Source organism: Pelobates fuscus, chromosome 1, assembly GCF_036172605.1.
Source record: "Pelobates fuscus isolate aPelFus1 chromosome 1, aPelFus1.pri, whole genome shotgun sequence".
Lineage (NCBI taxonomy): Eukaryota > Metazoa > Chordata > Amphibia > Anura > Pelobatidae > Pelobates > Pelobates fuscus.
The window spans coordinates 200919919-200943567 of record NC_086317.1 but is presented as its reverse complement, the minus strand read 5'-3'; the positions used below and the strand labels follow the sequence as shown (position 1 = coordinate 200943567).

General features: G+C 43.8%; 1 protein-coding gene across 2 annotated transcripts in view; it reads left to right on the top strand.

Annotated features, from left to right (window-relative positions):
• The first annotated feature begins 979 nt into the window (after positions 1 to 979).
• SYTL1 (synaptotagmin like 1) overlaps positions 980 to 23649 on the top strand; it is a 77906-nt gene continuing 55236 nt past the window's right edge. For both annotated transcript variants that reach the window (XM_063453610.1, XM_063453601.1), the window contains exon 1: positions 980 to 1069. The gene's annotated coding sequence lies outside the window, so the exon portion shown is untranslated. The remainder of the gene's footprint in view (positions 1070 to 23649) is intronic.

Below are 23649 nucleotides of genomic sequence, written 5' to 3'. Positions count from 1 at the left end.
CATTGTGTATACTGTATGTATCTCAATAAAAGAAAGATTTAAAAAAAAAAAAATCTAACCTGTGGTTATTTTCAAACAGTATTTATTTAAATTCTATTTAAAAAATAATTAAGAACTCAATATAAAAAAATAAACATATTGCCAGCTCATTAGAACATGAATGAGAGTACAGTTGGACAGAAATGATTGATTGATGGAGGAAAGTTGTCTATTTTTAACAACATATAACAAAACAAAATCTTATCATTTCCATAACATACAAAAGGTTTTAAAGCAATGTGCAAATACCAAAGATTTTTCATCTAATATAAATTATTTTAAAGTAACTTTACATTTCTGCAGTGGGAATGCTGGAGAAGGGCCATAAGTAATTTCTACTGATGGGTATGAGTCATTTATATTGTAGGTAGTATAAACATTAAAAGGAACATATTGACAAAATGGGTATGCAGTGGTGTGGGCAGGGAGTGGGCAATTGATATTGGAAGTGGGTTGGCAGATTAGTGATGGTAGGTATTCAAATGGGGGCAAGGAATGGGTGACATTGTAAAAAATAAAAAAGTGCAATTTACATGGGATGTCCAAAAACGAATCCATTCAGATTAATTTGGGTGCTAATGCTCATGACAGCACTGGGCACAATCTCTAATGACAAATAAAGAAAACTGTTATGACACAGTGACATTATAGAATCACAATGAGAGTTGCATTTGTATGTCAACATGTTTACAGGGAATCAAATTAGTAACTACTTGTATCCTACTCAGTCATGATGTTAATTGCTAACTGCACAGTGCTGTGGGTGATAGATCCCTGTGATTCAGAGCAGTGTCCCTTGGAAATGTCACTTGTATTATACAAGATGCTAACTAATGTGACGGGATGGCATTTTATGTACAACACTTTATAGTTATTCCCTTGCAGCCTGCTAGGGGTGTGCCTGTCCTGTGGGTGGAGTGTTTTTGCAGTGAGTCAGTGCTATGTATCCCCTATGCACACACATACCTTAACTCACACACAAAACTGTACCTCGTGCACACCTGGACTGGATCTGTATACTTACAGACAGGTAAGGGACAGTGTTAGGGGCTGACATAGAGACAGGACGAATATAAGAAACATAATTTAGCAAAGTGAGAATGTCACCTGATGTTACTTCCTGACATAGGTTTCTATTAATCGTGGGTTTATTGTGCTGTTGTGTATGTGTGGTTTTAGCAAACTGTATATGCCAGCCCGTGAAGCCCTGCTCGCAAGAAGGGCCATCGAAAACATTGACATATGAGACAGAGGTAACATACAGGTCGACGTTGCTTTATAGTTACTTGTAAACACACCTGAATGTGACACATAGCTTTTCATTGTGTATGAGTGACCCTGTGTCGCTGATGAACCTATTTTATTTTTCACATGGCTGTAACATATTGAAGATAGAATGTTTTGCAGCAGACTAAAGACTGTTGGATTCTGATGCACTCAGTTTAGTTTGTATGACAGGGATAATATCAGGAACATGGAGGCATTCAGCCAAACAGTCACTTTTTGAAGAATTGAAAACTGGTCTTTATTGGACTAAAATTATTTGAGGCCAGATTTTGTAAGCCTTTTGCTAAACAACCTGCTTTGGTGAATACACACACCATATTAAGTATTTTCTCCAAACATCTGCTTGGGTTAAGGCTCTAACAGTTTGATTATTTCTGTAAAATTCAACGTTTAGTGAATAAACCCCGGTGTATAAAAGTTTGTGTGCTCACCTGTATGACATAGACTGCAGGAGGCAGGCTAACATGTGTGGCATTGGAGAAATGGAGACACCCTCTATCCTGTTTATTTGGCACAGCCAGGAAGGATATCCACCTGTGTGTGACAGGCGGTATTCTTGAGAGAGTTGACATAAGGGTGTACTCACTAAATAGTTATTTTTGGTGCGTTGACAAGTCAAAATATTGACTAAAACGACATTTGTAACTGAACTAATTTATTTCTGTATTTTAAACTACAAAAGTCACCATAGTTTAGTAAATAGATCCCACATGAATACACCATCTTATTTTGATATAGACAGTGGGATGCTATATGGCTGTCAGATAAATGACCCCCTGAAAGAGCACCTTGCGGTGGGACACTTTATTATTAACTAAACTATGAATTGTAGTGAGTCAAAACCAAATTTAGGCCAAATTAGCAAACCTGCAAAAATTCTTCAACTAATCTACAATCACAACTACATTTTGTAATATGGTTTTCAATTCACTACAATTCAGTGTTTAGTGACCAAACCTCATTGCATAATTTCTGCTGTATGTGTTCACAGGGTTTTATTTAATGTGTGTGTCTAACTTGGCATTGCATATTGTACTGGTACACTCAATGATCCATTCAACTGTGCATATTGCACCAATGTCTAGAAAAACAAACTATGTGTTCTAAGTGGCTCATGTAATGGAGTTTGTTCCCTGCTTGTAAACTTTATGCAGCCTTAATGACTGCTGGGTGTTTATTTGGCAAATGAAGAGTGCCGTGAATGCTCACCTACATAATCACTCAACTGGGCAATGTGGAGAACTAACCAGGGAATTGCACATTTTTGGCCAAAATATCCAAATTGGAAATGTTCTCCTGATTCACTTGGTTATAATTTTAGTTTTTTATTATTATTTTGTTTTTCTAATTTTTCGTTTTACTGCTTGGATAAACACATTGTTTGGCATATAGTTATATTTTTCTACCTGTAGGTAAATTGCCAGCTAAATGGAATCCATATAAGAACCAGTCTTGTGGCACTCCTCTTTTATACACATAGAATAGGAAATGCTTTTAGATAGACAGGGATGGGCAATATCTTCAATCATACATATGGCTGGAGGGATCATTGATGTTGTGTTTCACATGCACACAAGAATGTCCTTCTGCCAGGCATTTAGACACATGAGAGCTTTCTATTTTCTGTAACTGAGAGCCTGAGGCCAGTCTTTAGCCACTGATATTGGCTAAGCACGATACAGGAACGGGCATCCACTGCAGGTAAGAACACATATATTTTTAGCAATACAATTCTCTGGGACTGATAATTCAGTTTTCGTTGCTCTAATAGTATATTTATGACAGGTGAAATGAACCTTGATCTTCACTGTTGTCCCACCAGCACATTAGGCCACAGGGTATTTTCAGTTGAAAACCACAAAATTATATTAAATATAATTATATAACCCTTGATGTTATATATATATATATTTTTATCATGGATGGAATGGATAACTTACTCCCTTTAATAACTGAGTTTAAGAGCTGGAATTCAGACAAGGTAAGGTGCCACAGACTGCATCTCAGTGACATGATTGATATCTATGGTTTCTAGGTACATATTTAACCCCTTAAGGACCAAACTTCTGGAATAAAAGGAAATCATGACATGTCACACATGTCGTGTGTGCTTAAGGGGTTAAAGTAGTGTGCAGAACTGTCCTAAACAGTCAAATTTGACTGTCTTACACATTGTCTGTAATAAAATAGGGCAGCTATAGGTCTAGATGTGTAGCCATGCAAGCCTATAATAGAACACTCCCACCCCCATGCAAGTTTAAGTTTTCTATGGTTGTTTTGGGAACAGGAGTGTCTTGGCACTGTAGTTCCTTCAGTGGTGAAACCATTTTGCAAAGGTTGAACCCCAAAGCTGAAACTCAGAACCTATCACTGGCTACTCATTGAGAGAAATTGTATGTACTATTTCCCTTGATGGGTAGCCAGTGATAGGCTGAGAGCGTCAGTTGACCCGACCACTTCTGGGTTAAACGAGTGCAAAACAGTTTAACCCTGAAGATAAACAATAAAGATATGTTTCAGCACAGTACCCTTTTATGAAAGTGTCTTCAGTGAAGAAAGCAGCAATGTTTCGACCATAACTGTGACAACTTGACAAAGACCACAGTTGGTGTTAAAATGCTGCTGCTTTTAACATTAAAGACACTTTAATAAAAGGACACTGGCTGTCAGAATGAGAGCCACTAGCAGTGGACTTAACCCTGCAATGTAAACACTGGGCTGGTGTAAGGATTTTTGCAGCCCTAGGCAAAAACATTTTTGCCGCCCCATTCACTCCACAGTGGTCCTGTAGGTTTAACCCGACAAGATAAAACATTGCCTTACCCTGAAGGGTTAAACATGCCTTTAGTAGCTGTCCCACTGACAGCCACTCGAGGCACATCCGCTGTTGGAAGTGCATAGAGCCTGCCACTTATGTGCATCAGGTCTCCAATGCTCCTGTATGAGGAACATTGGATTGGACCAGCATTGTCCCATCAGTGATATTAAGCGAGATAAGGTGGCCAGCAGTGAAGAGGGAGTCGTGGTGCTTGAAAAACATAAATAAAAGTAAATCCCCACTCCCTTTTTCTTAAAAAAAAAATATATTTTATGGTGGGGTGGGGGGTGGGTGGGGTGGGGGGTGGGGGGGGTGGGGGGGGTGTTTGAGTCTAAGTAGGGACAGATATACTATAGTATTTGGCATACAGGTTTATATTCTTAACACTAAGAAAAATGTTTTAAGAAAATGATCCTTTCTGCCGAAATGCAATCACTGATAGTCTGATACATACATACACACCCTCACGCATTCACTCATTCACAATCAATGGTCCACACAATAAGTGACCAATATACACACACACACACACACACACATTCACTGACTCATGTAGAGTGACACACACACACTGGCTCAAGCAGACATAAAATGATCTGTGTTGGCTAACATGCACACACAGACACTGTCCCCAGCAGACACACACACACTCTGTCCCCAGCACAATCACAATTAGTGACCAATGCACGCACACATTCAATGATTCATGTAGAGTGACACACACACACTAACTCAAGCATACATAAAATGAACTGTGTGACCCATGCAGACACACACAGACACACACACACACACACACACACATACACACACTTTCCCCAGCAGACACACACACTGTCCCTAGCAGACACACTCAGTCCCGAGCTGACACACACACACACACACATCATCCCAAGCTGATACACACACTCTGTCCCCAGCAGACACACACACTGTCCCTAACAGACACACACACTGTCCCCAGCAGAAGCACACTGTACCTAGCAGACATACACAAACTGTCCCTAGCAGACACACACAGTGTCCCTAGCAGACACACATACTGTCCCTAGCAGACAGACACACACAATGTCCCTAGCACAATCACAATTAGTGACCAATGCACACACACATTCACTGACTCATGTAGAGTGAGACACACACACTGATACAAGCAGACATAAAATGACCTGTGTTGGCTGACACACACACACACACACACACACACACACAGACACACACACACTGTCCCCAGCAGACACACACACACACACACACACACTCTGTCCCTAGCAGACACACATACACACTATCCCTAGCAGATACGCACAGAGAAACACACACACACTGACCCTAGCAGACACACACACTGTCCCTAGCAGTCACACACACACTGCCCATAGCAGACACAACACACACACACACACTGTCCCTAGCAGACACACACACACAGTGACCCAAGAAGACACACACAATGTCCCTAGCAGACACACACACACACTGTCCCTAGCAGACACACACACCGTCCCTAGCAGACACACACTGTCCCCAGCAGACACACACACACTGTCCCCAGCAGACACCCACTGTCCCTAGCAGACACACACACATTATCCCTAGCAGACACACACACACACACACACACTCTCCTTAGCAGACACAGATACACACCACCTGAAGCAGGCAGACACACATTCTTTAAAACACACACTATGAAGGGCCCCTCTTACCTTAATTTCATATTGGCTCTGTCCAAGGCTTCCTCAGGGCCCCTTGCTGCCTTGCTCTCAGCTCAGACTCCGCTATTCTCCCGCCCACTTGACCCTGAGTACAGGGCAAGGGGCGGAAGCGATCGAGCAAGGCGCCCTTCCACTGACGACTTTTTCAATCGGTGGGGGGCAGCTCTCTGTGGTTGTTGCGTGCGGAGGTTAATGCCACCGGGCGCTAGTCTGCATCTATGTAAGTGCTGCCTAGTGCCCGGTGGCATGACCTGCGGCACACAATACAGAATTAGTCCCTCGTAGATGGACCAAGGCTAGCATTAGAGCTGCTGCTGGCACCCCCCCCCCCCCCCCCCGAGCAGCACCCTAGGCGACCGCTTAGTTTGCCTATAGGGAGCGCTGGCCCTGATTGCAGTTTCTCAAATAGTACAGGGGCACTGCACCCTTGTTCACTATAGTGTTCCTTTAAGGCCTAGGACCCTCAGAGGTTGGCCTTTAAAGATAGGCAGGTAGCCTGGTATATATTCACGCTAGGCTGACCTGCCAGTAAAAGAGGCAGAGCCAGTGACACAATGGCGTCTCTGGCCCGCCACCTCTACCTCCTACTGTCTTCCTGATTCTACACATGCCGCAGTTGGCAGGTAAGATGATGGTTTCATGATGTGCTGTCTGGGGGCAGTTCCTTGATGTCCCTTGATACGAGCCACCAGATAACTAAATTGGGATGGCGGGACCACAACATTGATACTGTACTGTGAAAAGCAGGAGAATTGGGTACTGGCTTAAGTTGTTGTTGTGAGGACTGTGAATGTCTAGTGCTTATTGCAGTGGAATTTTTATTGCCCTTTCAAAATTTAAATTTTCTGTTGTAAAGTAGAATATGAAACGTGTGTGTGTGATATGCCAGCGTAGCAGAGACTGGACTCTTGTATGGTAATAATGTTCGAATAAACCAACATGACAAGCCCCTGAATGAAACGTAATATGTATAATCCAAAGTTTTAACTTCCCTGCACAACTGTGAAAAATTTAGCAATTTAGTAATTTAGATTCAGATTAGACTAATCTTTTGAGTTTTATTTGCGCTTAAAGCATCCCAGTCTAATCAGCATTATGATTAGACTGAGATGATGACCAGAAAAAATAATAATAATTTAATGTATTAAAATATCTGATCTGTTAGTATCTGTTGATACTATTTTTCCCTTCATCTCTTGTCCAGGCTAAAAGACACAGATTATTGGTACTTAAATGGTCACTCTAAGCGCTATAACCATTTTAGCACACAATTGTGTTCCATAATATGGAGCCAAACTATTTTATATTTGACACTTACCTGTATCCCTTCATTGGCCACAGTCCTTACAGTCTTGTATGATATTGCTAAAGTTAGCTAATACCAACTAATTAAGTCCAGGTAGGCCAAATTTCATATTGCTAAAACAGAATGGGAACTAACTGCTTTAGTGATATTACAGAAAAATAGAAGCGGATACCTGAAGGACCTAGGTAAGTGTCAAAACATTTATAAATAGCTTGGCTCCTTAAAAATGGGAGGCCACTATAGACCCTGCAGCACTCTTTAGTGGTTATGGCGCTTAGAGTGCCCCTTTAAGGATGGAGGGCCCCATGGCATTACAATGAAAATGGGTATTTAGTTCTATGTATGCATTAAAAATAATACAGAAAGAAGCTGTAATACATGCAATTCTGTACGTTTAATGTTTATCTCACAGTTTATTACTATATGATTAACAACACAACTTTTGTATGTTTTTGGCTCTGTATTCCAGCATATTAGATATGGAATAGAAAAATAACTAAGCATTGTGAGCTTTGTCTTTAATAAAACTCATTTTCAAATGGAGTCAGGTGTGACAGGTGTGGCCAGACGAACATTTTTAGCCTGGATAAACTCCTTGGTTGCTATAGCAGTATGATTAGGGTAATTGTTTTGCTACATATTAAAAAGGTATTTAGGTGGATTTGTGCAGATAAGATTTTTCTATACCTTCAGAATTCATTGTATTGCTGCTATCAGATGTCAGATCAACAAAAAAGATAAGAGAACAAGTTTCAGTAGCAGCCATGCACACATAAAGCATTTCAGCATTCCAGAGTTCCCCTTTAAGCCATAAAAATGCAGATTTCCTGGCACTATAGATCTCTAAGGAGACCCCCACTCTAGCACAACTCCTAGTCAGTTACCTGAATACACACTCCGCCTGATGACGGCATGGGAGACCTAATGCGCATGCGTGGCAATGGCCATGCTCGCATTAGGATTTTCCCATAGAAAACATTAATGCTTTTCTATGGGGCAAATCTGATGCTGGATGTCCTCATGCAGAGCGAGAGGATATCAAGCGTCAGATAACGGACCAAAGGTCCGTTTCGATTCTGGAAGCCCTCTAGTGGCTGTCTGGTAGACAGCCACTGAGGGCAGACTTGGACCTGCACTAGGTGCAAAAAGGACACAGCACCTAGACCATTTCAATTAGCTGAAGTGGTCTGGGTGCCTACAGTGTCCCTTTAATCTATTGTTGCCATAGTCTATTTCTAATCTCATTCTTATTCTTCTTATTATTTACCTTTGGCTGATCTGCTTCACTTATACAGGCATTTTTTGGCCATCTACTATAGTGGTATGCGTTCTGCCAAGCCATTTGCGATTGCCATACATCCTAATATGTTCCTGCGTATTTGCGATGTACCACACATTCAATTATTTATACATATGTCTTTATTTTTTTCAGCCTAGCAATAGTTAACTTCTGATATGTGCCACAACTTGGCTATTTTGCCTCTGGTTTATTGTTCGTATTTAATTTGCAAATAATTGTAGTCTAGTGAAAAATCGTGGTCAGACTTCTAAGGCAATAGACTTTACAATAGAATCACCTCCAGATCATTTTGTTATCTGTGCATGAACTAATTATACAATAAAACACACCTGACCAACATAATAATGAACAGCTAGTGGCAGTTTTATTACTGCTTCAGTAAAATTGTTGATTTCTGTTTAGATTGTAAAATCTACTCTGTTCACACTTATTAGTATTAATACGCTCAAACCAACGTTCATCATCTGAGTCATTGTTTCATTTTAGAATCCGAAACGAAACATGTACTGCACACATCAATAGGTAAAAAAAAGCACTCTGAGAAAGACCTATTGTTAGGTCGAAACGTTATTCAACTTGTTGTGGGGACCTCAATAAATCTCGAGTGCTTTTCCACCCATTGGTGTGTGCTGGACATTTTCTTTTTACCGTTTTACATTGAATAGTCATAGTCTATTTTTGCACCTTCAATAGAGATATATGAAATGATGTTGGTGGACTTTTTTTGTACTGTTTTATTTTAAGTTTCATGTGCTGTCCAATGCAACTACATCTGTACTACTGTCCAAATAGATACATTTTACCAGCTATACATTTGGCTATTTATTTCTATTTGAAAATGTAACTTTTTATAGACTCATAAAGGCCTTCCTTTGTTCATGAGAATAATTTATGTTCTAGCTTGTGAGAAAAAGACTTGCCTTTATAAATGAATGTTTTCAACTTTCACATATATAGATAAAGCTACTAAACTAATGAAAAGAAGTCATACGAAAATTTGGACTGAAATAAGTATATGTTTTATTCATTTTACATTTGAAACATAGGAAACAAAAATTACCTAAAATTACAGGTTAAATAATTAATTATCCACGCGTATCCCTACTCATAGGGAAACATTGAGGGGTGACCAGGTAGCTGCTCCAGTGGCTGCCTGTGTGACAGCAACTAGATGTGGTCTTAGGGAGCAATGTAAACACTGCCTTTAAAAAAAAAAAAAAAAAAAAAGGTAGTGTTTGCCTTGCTAAAACTACAGGGATAGTTTCTTTGCATCAGAACCATTACATTAAGTGTCCCTTTAAGAATGGGGTGTATTCCATATAGCTTATAAAAGAAGTTCTAGCTATGCAAGATGAAAAGCAAGTGTATAGGCCATGTTTAATATTTGTAATATTAGTTAATGTACTTTTACTTGTATCTCGAGTGCATACAGATGGAAATAACTTAATTATTTTATATACAAAAATCACACCTATTTATTAATCTTATAATTTGTTTATATATTACACAGAAGTAGGGACAGCGCAATATCCACTTAAATCTTGCATCCCCACCGTGCAACAATTATTTCAAGGTAATGCACTTTAATTGAAGATTATGCTAGCTTTAGTGTACTAATAATCTTCATTTTAATAAGGACAGGAGGCGAGTATTTTGCATTAACTCTCTTTACTAAACTCCACAGCAGTAAAGAAAAACGTAAAGAGTAACATTAAATCACTGAGCAGCATAGTGTATATATAAGGGTCATGCTGCCTGTATACTTCCTCTTTCTTGAAGCGACATCCAAGTCCAGACTGAGCTCGAAACGACCAGAAAAGCCAACGAAACTGCAAACAACGGTCTCAGAACTTTGAGGGGACTCCTGGCAAACGAGATTGGGGGCAAGACGAAACTAAGTCTTTATCCTATCAAGCGGAGTCGTGAGGGTAACCGAACCAACATCCCGTAGAGGTCCTGAAGAGGATTACACTGAAAGGAGAGTATGAAATAGGTTAGGTACTGAACCGCAACTGGTCACGCAGGTGAGCCTCATCAGAGTGTGTTAACATAAATGATTAGATACATGATTAGCGAGCGTAATGTAAAAGTTAAATACATGTTTATATGCAAGCATGTGATACAACGTAAACCAGGTTGCATAAGACAGTGTTTCTGGAATGAGAGTCGGGATAGAAACAGCATACACCCCAAAGAAAAGGAGAAACCACTAACTAGTCAAAACAAAACATCCGTCACCTTGAGATCCACTCCCCCGAGGAGTCAGGGCAGGGAACAGAAGGGAGGGAAAATACTCGCCTCCTGTCCTTATTAAAATGAAGATTATTAGTACACTAAAGCTAGTATAATCTTCAATTTTATAACATGACAGGAGGCTTCCTATTTTGCAATTTGACGCTGAAGTAGAGATGTCCCCGCTTAAGGGGGAGTGCGAAAGTAAAAGGTACGGAAAGTAGATTCCCTAGACCAATCCGCCGCTCGGGGAATGTCTGACAGGGACACCTCCGCTAGGAAGGCTGAGGAAGCCGCCACTCCGCAAACGGAGTGGGCGCCGAAAAGCGGGGTTTATACCGGCGAGAGAGAGGATCCAGCGAATCCATCGGGCCAGCGTGGTGGCCGAGACCAGAGCATGGGGGCGAATATAGGAGACTAGGAGTTGACCCGACGCCGAGCTACGGAGTGAGGAGGTAACCGAAACGTATCTGCGAAGGGTGGACACGACACAGAGCTGCGGGTCGTCGGGGAAAAAGGGGTAGAAGACCGAAGTCGAACCCGACTTAGTGCGACGGGAAATGTGGAATGTGACTCCCTCAGGGGCAACCTCGAAGGCGTAGATGTCGAAGGCAAAGAAGAAGACAAAGAAGAAAGGCGCACTTAGCTGATAATTGGCGTAGGGAGAGACGGTCGTTAGGAAGCCAATCCCTGAAAAAACGGAGAACCAGTCCAACATCCCATAGGTGAGGGTACCTGGGGGCCGGAGGGCGGCGGAGCTGCATACCACTGAGCAGGCGGCAGACGAGAGGGTCTTTGGCTACCGGAAGGTCCCCGATGGGAGCGTGGGCCACCGAAATCGCGGAGTGAACGACGTTAACTGAATGGTAGGAGCGACCCGACAAAAACAAGGATGAAAGAAAATTGAGAATCATGGGAATAGGTGCTGTAAATGGATCGGAGTCCCGTTCCACTCACCAAGTAGACCAGGAGGCCCAAGCCGAAAGGTAACAGCGTCTAGTTCTGGGGGCCCAGGAATCCCATAAGAGGTCCCTAGTAGCCTGCGATAGTCCGCTGACTTGCCAGGAACCACAGAAAGAGTCCAAGCCACCAGGGGTAGGCGGTCTTCCAAGAGAAGTGGGTGAAGATTCACTTTGGGATCCGTGAGCAGGTCCAGAAAGGATGGTAGGAGAAGAGGTTCCTTGCAAGAGGCGGCCAGGAGATCCGGGAACCATGGTTCACAAGGGCGTTATGAGAACCAGTGTGACCTGTTGCGTCCGTATCTGGTGCAATGTTCTCACAATCATGGCGAATGAGGGAAAAGCGTAGGCCCCGGTCGTCGGCCATTGTTGGAGAAATGCGTCCGTCGCCTTGCTCTCCGGGAAGCGAACAGATCCAGGTGAAAGGGACCCCTCCGGGTCGCCAGGGCCCTGAAGACTCTCGTCTTCAGCATCCAGTCGCTGACGTCCCTCCAGTGGCGAGAGAACCAGTCGGCCATGAGGTTGACCTCTCCGGGTAGGTATTCGGTCTGAAGTGCAATGTTGCGGGGTAGGCAATAGTCGAAAATGTATCTCGTGATGTCCGACAGCAGGCGTGAGCGTGCGCTCCCCAGGCGATTGATATACCGGACTGCGGAGACGTTGTCTATGCGTAGGAGGATGCAGCAGTTGGATCTATCCCGGGCCAGGCTGCGGATCGCGAAAGACCCCGCCAGGAGTTCTAGGCAATTTATGTCCATGGAGAGATCCTGTGCCGACCATGTTCCCCCCCCGTGGAGATGGTTCCGTTGGTGGCACCCCAGCCCCACAAGCTGGCGTCTGACTCCAGTATGAAGTCTGGGGTATCTCCGAATATGGCCCTGCCGTTCCAGGCTTGCATGCTGTCCAGCCACCATGATAGTTCTTCGCGAACCTCCGCCGTCACCGGGACGGGTTGATCGTACGTGGGCCTGCGGCGTAGGTATCTTGCCTTGAGGTGTTGCATGGCTCTGTAGTGGAGGGGACCCGGAAATATGGCTTGAATGGAGGTGGAGAGGAGTCCTACGATCCTGGCCAGGTTGCGTAGTGGAATGGAGTCGCGACGGAGAACTCTGCGAATCTCCTTGCGAATAGACGGGATCTTCGAGGCTGGTAGCCTCAGAGTGCATGTTGTCGAGTCGATCTCGAAGCCCAGGAATTGTATCGTCTGGGACGGGGTCAATTCCGATTTCTGTTGGTTTACCACAAAGCCCAGAGATTCCAGTAGTGTCACTGCGAGATGAGCGTGTTGACGCAGTCTGCGTTCGTCGGAGCAAAAGAGGAGAAGGTCGTCCAGGTCGATGATGCATCGGATGCCCTTGGATCTCAGGTGGGCCACTACTGGTTTCAGGAGTTTGATGAAACACCATGGGGCCGAGCTGAGCCCGAAAGGAAGGCAGGTGAATTGCCAAGGAGGGTCGTGCCAGAGGAAACGTAGGAGGGTTCGACAGTCCGGATGCACTGGGACCAACAGGTATGCATCTTTTAGATCGAGCCTGTTGAACCAGTCGTTGCTTCGCAGGAGGTCTCGCAGAAGGTGGATGCCCTCCATCTTGAAGTGGCGGTACACCACATACGCGTTGAGGTCGCGTAGATTGATGATGGGACGGTATTCTCCCGTCTTTTTCCGAACCAGGAAGATATTGCTGAAGTAACCTTCCCAGTCGTGGGCCGGCTGGATTGCCCCTTTGTCCCGAAGCTCGCTTAGTTCCACGTTGACGAGGTAGTGGTCGGAAGACGACATGTGGATGGGGTGAGGAGGTTGTGTCTGAATGGGGGTCCCCACTAGGTCTATGATATATCCCTGTACTGTTTGCAGGATCCACGCAGAGCGGGTGCATGGTTACAATGGAGGAATATGGGTGCTTACCTGAAGCAAAGCGGGAACATCCGCGTCCGCGGGGTCCACGGCCTCTGTCCGAGCCTCTGGGGAAAGGCTGCTGCCTGTAATCTCTCGTAGGGTAAAACGGTGTCGGTTGGGTGCAGGGGCCTGAAGGCCAGAATCGGCTGGCGGCACGGCCCCGTTGCCGGCCAGCCCTTCCAAAAACCCCTCTGGTCGGGTTGCTTCGAAAGACATTTATTAAGTGAAGTGAACACGTTCACGTGTTTGTTAAGTTCCTTGAGGAACGGTTCACCAAACAGTTTCCCTTGTGCCTGGGGCCCAATCTCCTTTGTGCTAAGTTCTGCCAATTTACCGTTAATACGGTATAACGCTGCTTTCCGTCTCGAAGAGAGCGTAACATTTGTGTTTCCAATTAAACAAAAACACCGTTGTGCCCACTCGCGAACATCGTGTGCCCATTCCCTGATGTCTTCGGCAGAGAAGGAATCGGCTTTGGCATAGGCGTCATCTGCCAGGTACATGATGCGGGCCAGGGGGCCAACGGAATCCAGCAGGTTATCCTGAGCGCCAAATAGGCCTTTCTCTACCCCTCGTCGAGGGTCTCTTCCACGGCGCATCATGAAGGTTGTCATAACCTTGTCAAACTCAGGAGTCTGAGCCACTTTATCCGGCAGGGAAGGGCGTGGGCATTCTGATCTAAGCCGGCTGCGGACCTCTTTCTCTAGGGGCTTGCGGAGCCAGAGGTGCATGAACCTGTAGAGGTGTTCTGGGGGTGACCAGTCTCCCGATCTGGGGTGCCGTATGTTGCGGGGATCGAACATCGCCTGACCCAAAGGGTCTAAAATGGTGTCCGAGTCAAGAAGAGGCTCTGCGTCCGCAGTGTCCTCAGTACCCCCTGTCTGGGCCGCACCCAGGAGGGTCTCCCACATGAAAGCGGAGACAGATTTCTCATCCGAACCCCAAGCGTCGTAGTCTGAGTCAGAAACGTCAGCTTGCTATTCGTCTAGCACTGACATGGAATGGGAAGGACCTTGCTCTTCATCCGAAGAGTAATCCTGACGCGGGGCCGGGGTACTCGCTTTGGCAGATTTGCGTTTGGCAGATGCCTTACCCTTGAGTGGTTTGGGTGCATAGTCTTCTCCTTTCTTAGGGCGGGAATCATCCCTGATCTGATGGTCGGACATATCAGAATCCGACTCGTGGCGTGTTCGCCTTACAGGTACGCTGGGTTACATCTGAAGCTGTAGCCCGTACCTTGGAGAGTGCCTTCTCCACAGAGGCAGCGACGGCTGCATTGATCATGGCTTGGAAGTCCACAGGGACATTCTGGGAGTCTTCCATGACATGGGTAGGCTGTGATACACGTCACTAATAGGCACAGTATTAAATGGGGGGCACCCAGGTCTTAAGTATAGGCGTAGGGTCAGTTGACGTGGTAGTTGTGGTGGGTAACAACACCACCCAGTTATAAACCCCAGCAGGGTATAGTTGGTGACCTTATAAAACTGGGGCTCACCCAGTTAGAGAGAACTGCAACAGCTAGTCTCCCAATAAGCAGCATGGTACTAAAGTACTTATAGTGGGGGCTCACCCCGGTTGCACAGGGTTGGTACCCTTAAGTGCAGGTCACAATATTAAACAGGCAGCAGCACTGACCTGACTGACCCAGCCACAGAATATAGGAGTCTGTAGTTTGGTTGGAGTAGACAGAGATACAGAGATGCAGTGTAGAGTACAGTAGGAGGTCTTGTGAAAGGCTGAGTAGATAATCCTTGGCACTCACAGGGATGAAAATCACACTAGGGATTAAATCCAGCAGAATGCAGGTGGTAGACAGTTAAGACTGCAAGCACTGAGTCTCCAATGAGATCCACGCGGTAAAACAAGATGGCCGCGTGAATCTTGCGGTATTCGCGATCCAAAATAGCGGGCGCGAGTGTAGGCCGCAAGCCGGGGACTAAATTTAAGGCCGGCCGCAAAAGCAGGCCGGCGCGAAAAAGGCCGCGATCGATTCCGGCCATGAGGAGGGAGCCTAGGAGGGCACTCCAAGGTAGTAGGACCGGGGGGGACCTGAGGGAAGCTCAAGGGGGAAGCCCAGGGAGTCCCAGGGCCGGTAGAGGGGCAAAGAAGGAGAGGAAAGAACCCTAAAGGGCTAACCCAATCCCACTGCCCAGAGTAATAAAATAGAAAGATAAACAAGAAAAATTTACAAGAATACAAATATATAATGGAGAAATTAAACTAAACAGACTAATAATAATAAATGAATAAGGCTCTGGAGGAGCCAAATAGTCTGACCTGTCTGCGATGGAGCAGTAAAGAAAGAGGAAGTGTACAGGCAGCATGACCCTTATATATACTATGCTGCTCAGTGATTTAATGTTACTCTTTACGTTTTTCTTTACTGCTGTGGAGTTTAGTAAAGAGAGTTAATGCAAAATAGGAAGCCTCCTGTCATGTTATAAAATTGGAATCGCCACACAAGACAACAGTTAACAGTGACAATGCTGTGTGATATTTGCTTATGACATAGGAATTATTTCATCAAAAATGGTGGACATGGATATTTTTTTTCTAACACTGTTTTATAGTGAATATAAATTTATAGTATACATATAAAAAAGTCCTGACATTATGGTTTGTTTAAATGCTGGTTTAAACGTATGCAAAGAGTTGAAGGAACACTTTAGTGTTAGGAAAACAAAACTGCCTACATAATGCTGCATTACTGTAATCTCTGAAATTGAGCATATTAAGACTCAAATTAGATTTACATTGCTTGGATTGCATAAGTGGTTAGCAGACGCTGTATCTCCTACAGATAAAAGCAGTGGTTATTATTCAGGAAAGCCAGAGAAGCATCAGTTTGAAAGAATAAAATGAGAAAACCATGTTTAAAGTTCAATAATTTAGTGCTGCTCGCCAGTGGCGGCTCTAGACTTTGTGAACCCTTAGGCGAAACTAAACCATAAGAACCCCACTATCACCCAAAGTGAAAAAATAAACAGGGGTTCATTGTGTGCTTATATGGAGCTGTAGTTATATTAAAGGGACACTATAGTCACCAGAACAACTACAGCTTAATATACAGGTGAAATAGTAGAAAGAGAGAGGGCGTATACCGCGCTTATAGTATTAGAAATAAAATATACAAAGATACATACATATGTTCTTGAGTATTTCAATTAGTCGTGACCTCAAAGGGAAATACAAATAGAAAAATAATAGCGCAATACAGCAAATATATTTATAAAAGTAAGTGATAAAAAACTAAGTACAGTCCACTCACATGAAGTAGAGCTATAACAGAGCTCTACTGTAAAAGCGCTTGGACGGTACAATCCCCGTCTTGGGATTCGTGGTGGTTGCCGCAGATGTATTCAAAGGTGCCAAATATGGAGTTGGTATAAAAAGAAAAAATAGCAGCAATATGGTGAAGTAAGTCCAAGTGGTAGAATAAAATAGTAAAAAGTAATGTACTTACACTTTCTAGAGCATGTAACCTGCTCTAGTGTGAACAGCTTAGGTGGTATGATCCCCACCAAGGATATGCAGGATACCAGGAAATGAAGATAATAAAAAAGTAACTTAAAAGTATACTTTAATGTAAACAGACTAAACAATGAATATTAAAATATAGATATAAAATATAATATATAGAATATAGTCCCACTTAACGCGTTTCGCCTGATAGGACACTTCTGAAGAAGCCTATTTGCATGAACTTTTGCATGATATTCTAATTTTTCGAGTATCACCTGTAGTTGTTCTGGTTAGTATAATTATTATATGCAGGCATTTTCATGCAAACACTGCCTTTTTAGAGGAAAGGCACTGTTTACATTGCCCCTATGGACACCTCGGAGTGGGTACTCCTCAGATGGCCACTGGAGGTGCTTCCTGGCTCAGTGCTGCACAGTAGGCAGCAGTGCCATTTAGCGTCTCCAAGCTCTGCATGGGGATGCTGAATTTTCTTCATAGATTCAATGCATCTCTATGAGGAGGTGCTGATTGGCCAAAACTGTGTTTGGCCATGGCCCCTTGCAGATTTTACCCAATCCAATGCTTTCCACCAAAATAGTGGGTTCTGCACTATAGAGTCAGGAATGTTTGTGTTCATGACCCTATAGTGTTCCTTTAAAGGATTGGCTTGCAGGGCTGGATACAGAGAGCTAGTCGTGTTATGGCTCCCTGTGCCACTGTGTTGTGAGCTCTCTAAATGTAATTACAGCATAATTTGCTAATTATTTTAATTTGCTACAAATACGTTTAATTTGCAATTATGCTAATCCTGCACAGCCTGGCAGTCGTGTATACATAAATGCAAGTGTGAAGGGGTTATTTCAAACAGAAATTAAAATTTGCTATTTGCAAAAAAATAATTTACTGAATAATAAAGTTACAGATAAGAAAACAGCGTCATAGACATTTTCTCCACATATTCTTTAATCCTATTACATATATATTACCCTATATGTTCTTTATATGTGTTTCTCAATGTTTTGTTTATTATACATATTATATATTTTGCCACTTTACTTTTACATTGCCTGTACCATACCACCCTCACATAGCAGACACTGAGGGGTTGTGAATATCACAGGGTTGGGGTGAAGGTTACATGGTAACAGGAGGGAGTGTGACACGGCAAAGGGAGTGTGGGAGTTATTGTGATGGGGTGAGAATGGAAGAGTATGACAGGATTAGAGGCATTAATGTGACAGAGTCGGAGGAGGGAGTGTGGCAGGGCAAGGGAAGGTGAGCATGACAGGATTAGGTGGGGTTTATATGACAGGGTGATTGTGGCATGGTTGGAGTGGATAGAATGACAGGATTAGGAGAGATTAGCGTGAGTGTGGCTGGGTGAAGGGGGGTAACAGTGTGAGGGGTATGACAGAGGGGGGGGGGGGGGCAGTGTATGGAGGCTTAGGGCTGGATTAACATAGGGGCTGATGGAGCTGCAGCTCCCTCCAGGCCCAGGCCCATGGAATAAGCCCATTGATTTTTTTTTATTTTTTCTTACACACTATTCTTAGGGTTGCCAGGTATTTCTCATGTATTTCTTATGGTTCCCGGGTATTTCTCAGAAGTATTTCTCAGGTATTTGTGGCTGCCTAGCCGGTGCCGGTATTGCAGTAATACCGGCAATACAAATGTCTGTCTCAGTTTAAACAGAGATTATTCTACAATACCAGCGCCGGCCAGTATTGGTCGCTGTTTGTGTGGAGAGAGGCAGGCATAAGAAGTTACAGCATCTCCCTCCCAGCCTCTCTCTACTCACTGATCCGTGGGGAAGCAGCTCTGCACAGAGAGTCCAGACAGCAGCTCCGAGCCTGCAAGACAAAGGGACGGTGAGAGACCTGGGGATGCTGAGACATAGGGACACTGGGGAACATGGGGACCCTGAGACACTAGGGACACAGTGGCCCCATGTCTCCCAGTGGCCCCTAGTCTTTCAGTGTCCCCATGTCTCCTAGCCAGTGTCCCTAGTGTCTGTGTCCCTAGTCTCCCAGAGTCCCCTAGTCTCCCAGAGTCCCCTAGTCTCCAAGTGTCCCCATGTCTCTCCCGGTGTCTGTGTCCCCATGTCTCACAGTGTCCCAATGTCTCTAAGTGTCCACTAGTGTCCTAGTGACATCGGGACACTGGGAGACATGGGGACACAGACTCTAAGGGACACCGGGAGACATGGGGATACAAACAGTAGTGGACACTGGGTGACATGGGGACATTGAGACACTAGGGGACACTGAGAGACATGGAGACACTGGGGGACACAGGAAGACATGGGGACACTGGTCTCAGTGTCCCCTAGCCTTTCAGAATCCCCTAGTCTCCCAGTATCCCCATGTCTCACAATGCCCCAAGTGTCTCAGTGTCCCCTAGTATAAAAGAAAAGAATCTCAGGCACTCACTGTGATGGATTTAAGCAGGTTTATTGGACACCGCAACGTTTTTACCTTTACCCAGGTCTTTATCAAGTCTCCAATGTCCCCTATGTATCACAGTGTCTCAGTGCTCCATGTCTCCCAGTGTCCCCTCATGTCTCAAAGTCACCGAGTGTACCCATGTCTCCCAGTGTCCCCAAGAGTCTCAGTGTCCCAATGTCTCTCAATGTTCCCTAGTGTCCTAGTGACATGGGGACACTGGGAGATATGGGGACACGGACACTACAGGACTGGGAGACATGGGGACACAGACATATCCCCTTTTTGTGTATGTTTGCCCCTTTCAGCAGTTCTGGTTATATGATTTGTGTCGGTGGCCCACCCTTTTTACCCCATCCATAGACTTCCTGCTTTACTGGACACTGCTGTTAGGGGGTATGGGTTTACTTGCAATATGAAAGCATGAGATTAGCATAGGGTATGTGTTTTCTCATAGCTGCATCCTATGAGTTTCCCTCCAGCACCATCTCCATCCGATAAATAACGCTTAGGAGGTAGGACTCTTTTAGTGTTTTTGGTCAATACGATTTTGTAATTAGGCCCATCATAATTGTCAGCACCAGGCCCATTGGGCTCTTAATCTGGCCCTGTGGAGGCTGAGTGTGTGGGAGTGTGACAGTGTGGGGCCTGAGTGTGTGGTAGTGTGACAGTGTGGGGGCTGAGTGTGTGGGAGGGTGACAGTGTGGGGAACAGTGTGTGGAATGATGCCGGTGTGGAGGGGAGACAGTTTGGGGGTGGCACTTTCTGGAGGGACGTACTCTGTGTTGAAATTCTCCACAAAGCTCTGACTGTCAGAGATTACAAGCCTCTTACCACACGGCCTGCAGCTCTGTACCTGGTCGAGTTGCAGAGTGGAGGTACTGGGCTCTTTCCCTCTATGTCAGAGCGCATGGAGGGACCCGGCAGAACACAGTGCAAGCTACCAGTCCTCCTCTTGGACCAAGGACCGGACAGTTCAGTGTGCCCTAAGATGAGTTAGGCAGCCACCAGGCCCCAGTCAGAGCGAGGACTTAGGCGGCCACCTAGCTTGCCTAATTAGAGAGCCACTTCTGCTGCTAGCAAATTTTTAAAGATTTGCTGGACCAGTATACTATACAGGTCCCTACCAATACCCCCTTCTTACTGTTTGTCGTAATCTGAGTGTAAGTAAAATTCTGTTGTGTTGAATATTTAATTTATCTTATTTCTTTATTGCCATTCTTCAGTAATGTGCATGGAACGTGGTCAACTCGTATTGTTACTTACAGTTTACTGTATGTTTCTCTGCTTACTTAATGCACACATGTCACAGTTGAAAAAACTGATTAAAAATGAAATATCATTAAATAAAAGGATGAGCATATTATAGGTGTTTTCAAAACTTTATTCAATATTGGTGTAATAATAAAATAATTCACTGTTCCCCTGATTCCTGATTCTTGCAAATCTTATTATTTAAACAAACGTATTACTAATCATTATTCTTTACTAGTTAGTCTCTTGATTTTCAAACCTTGGACCACCTATCTCTTCTAACTTTGCATAAATGTGTCCTCCACGATGTTCTTCATTTGTTGGTTCTTTCTTATCTCTCTTACTACACTTCCAATGTATTTTTGACAGCTCTTCATTCCTATTACTATTTCCCAGTTGCAGTACACAAAAGTATAGTTCTGAGTCAATGTCTGGTTTCACTTTATACAGAAGCAGTCTTATTATGGATTCCATTGCCATCTACACATTAATGTTTCCCCTTTTTCTGTATCCTCCTGTCCTCCTACCATTTCCCCAACTGTCTTTCTGTGCCCTATAATGACAAAGATCTTTGTCTGCTGAAGCGTCTGCAAAGAAGTGCTACCTAGGCACGAGTTTATTTGCCCAAATAAAATGAGGAAGAAATATCATCCTAAGCGACTTTGAATTTGGAAAATGTTGGTTCCAGGTATGGTATTTTAAGCATCTCCAAAAAAATGCATATTTCCTGTGATTGTAGAGCAGAACTGTCTCTAATAGTTACAAAGACTAGTGCAAAGAAACTCAAAACATAGCCCTTGTAAGCAAGAGAGATCAGAGAAGGAGAACATATTTACATGCTGAGAGGATGGTGGGAGTAATTTAAATTGATACTGTAGGCACTGTAACTACTTTATATCATTATTATTATTATTTTTATTATTATTTTATTATTTATATAGCGCCAACAAATTCCGTAGCGCTGTACATTGATTGAAGTGGTTATAGTGTCTGGAGTCTCCTGGCACTGTCCATCTATTCAGCAATAAAATGATTTTATGCTAAGCACGAGTCCCCATCAATCCATCCCTCTGTGCTTCTTGAGCTAATGAGAAAGCATTAACCTGAGCAGCAATGGGCGGCTGTGATTGACTGAGAGTCAGCTTGCTTTAGCCTATCTCAGTGCTAATATGAACTGGTATGGCCTGAAGGAAGTGTGTAATCTTTGTTTTATCCACACCTCAAGTAAGGGTTAGGCTGTGGGTTGCCTGGCATCATTATTTAGTGTTAAAGGGACACTATAGTCACTAGAAAAACTACAGCGTATTGTATTTGTTCTGGTGAGTAGCATCATTACCTTCAGGCTTTTTGCTCTAAACACTGTATTTTCAGAGAAAATGCAGTGTTTACATTACAGCTTAGGGATAACTTCACTGGCCACTCCTCAGGTGGCTGTTAGATGCTTCCTGGGTCATGGCTGCCTAAAATGCATCCAAACATTCAGTATCTCCTCCCTCTGCATGCTGACTCTGAACTTTCCTCATAGAGATTCATTGATTCAATCAGGGCCTGCCTTAGGCTTTACCTTGACCTCTTTGGAAATAAAATCATACACTATACCACAATACAACTCTAAGTAATGTGTCTATTAGTGTATCACCTAGCTCCCTAACTATAAAACAGAGTAATGTGCATTTTATATACCAGAGCTCCACTGTAATACATCTCACTATAATACGATGTAATGTTTGTGTTGTCTGTGTATGTGATAGGTGTGATGACTGTGTGTAATATGTATGCTATGTGTTGGCTGTGTGTGCTTTTGTAATGGGTGTATTAACTGTGTGTGATATACGTGTATTGGTTGTATGAGATATTTGTGCTGGGTTTATTGGCAGTGTGTGATGGTTATTTAATTCAGATAAAAATATGCATTTAAGCCTATGTGTGAATGCAGGTGTATATTTTTGCAGAAATGAATATACTGGGTAAAATTAACTAACCCTCGAGAGTGGAGACAGTGCAACAAAACAGGGATAGGAATAAGTTAAGGGTCTCTACTAGTAAAAACAAGCCCCCATAAAAGCTCTTATAAATAAGTGAATAAAAATAGGTGTAAGAACCTAGGGAATAAAAATAAGTGAATAGAAATAGGTGAATAAAAGCTCTTAGATCTCCTGGTACGTGTAGGTTCTTACACCTATTTTTTATTCTCGTATATTTTTGCAGAGTTATGTGCACACAGTCCCACTGTCAGATTCACAGTTATACATATACACTGTCAAATACACCACATGCACACAGTCGCAGGCAGATAATCGCAGGAACACACAGGTACAGACAGTAACACACATACACAGTTACAGGCAGATAAACACACACACAATTACAGGAAGTCAGCCACACATACACAGCCACACATACAGTCTGACTTACACACATATACTTACATGCAGACAGCCACACACACAGCCACATACAGGCAGACAACCACACACACAAACACACACAGGCAGACAGCCACACACACACACACACACACAGAGGCAGACAGCCACACACACACACACACACAGGCAGACATAGAAACATAGAATGTGACGGCAGATAAGAACCATTCGGCCCATCTAGTCTGCCCAGACAGTCACACATAGGCAGTCACACACACATACACACACACACAGGCAGACAGTCACACACACACACAGGCATACAGGCAGACAGTCAGTCACACACACACACACACACAGGCAGACAGTCAGACAGTCAGTCACACACACACACACAGGCAGACGGTCAAACACACATTTACACACACAGGTAGACAGTCATAGTCACACACACAGGCAGACAGCCACACACACACACACACATGCAGACAGTCACACACACACACAGGCAGACAGTCACATAGACACACACAGGCAGACAGTCAAACACACAGACAGTCATAC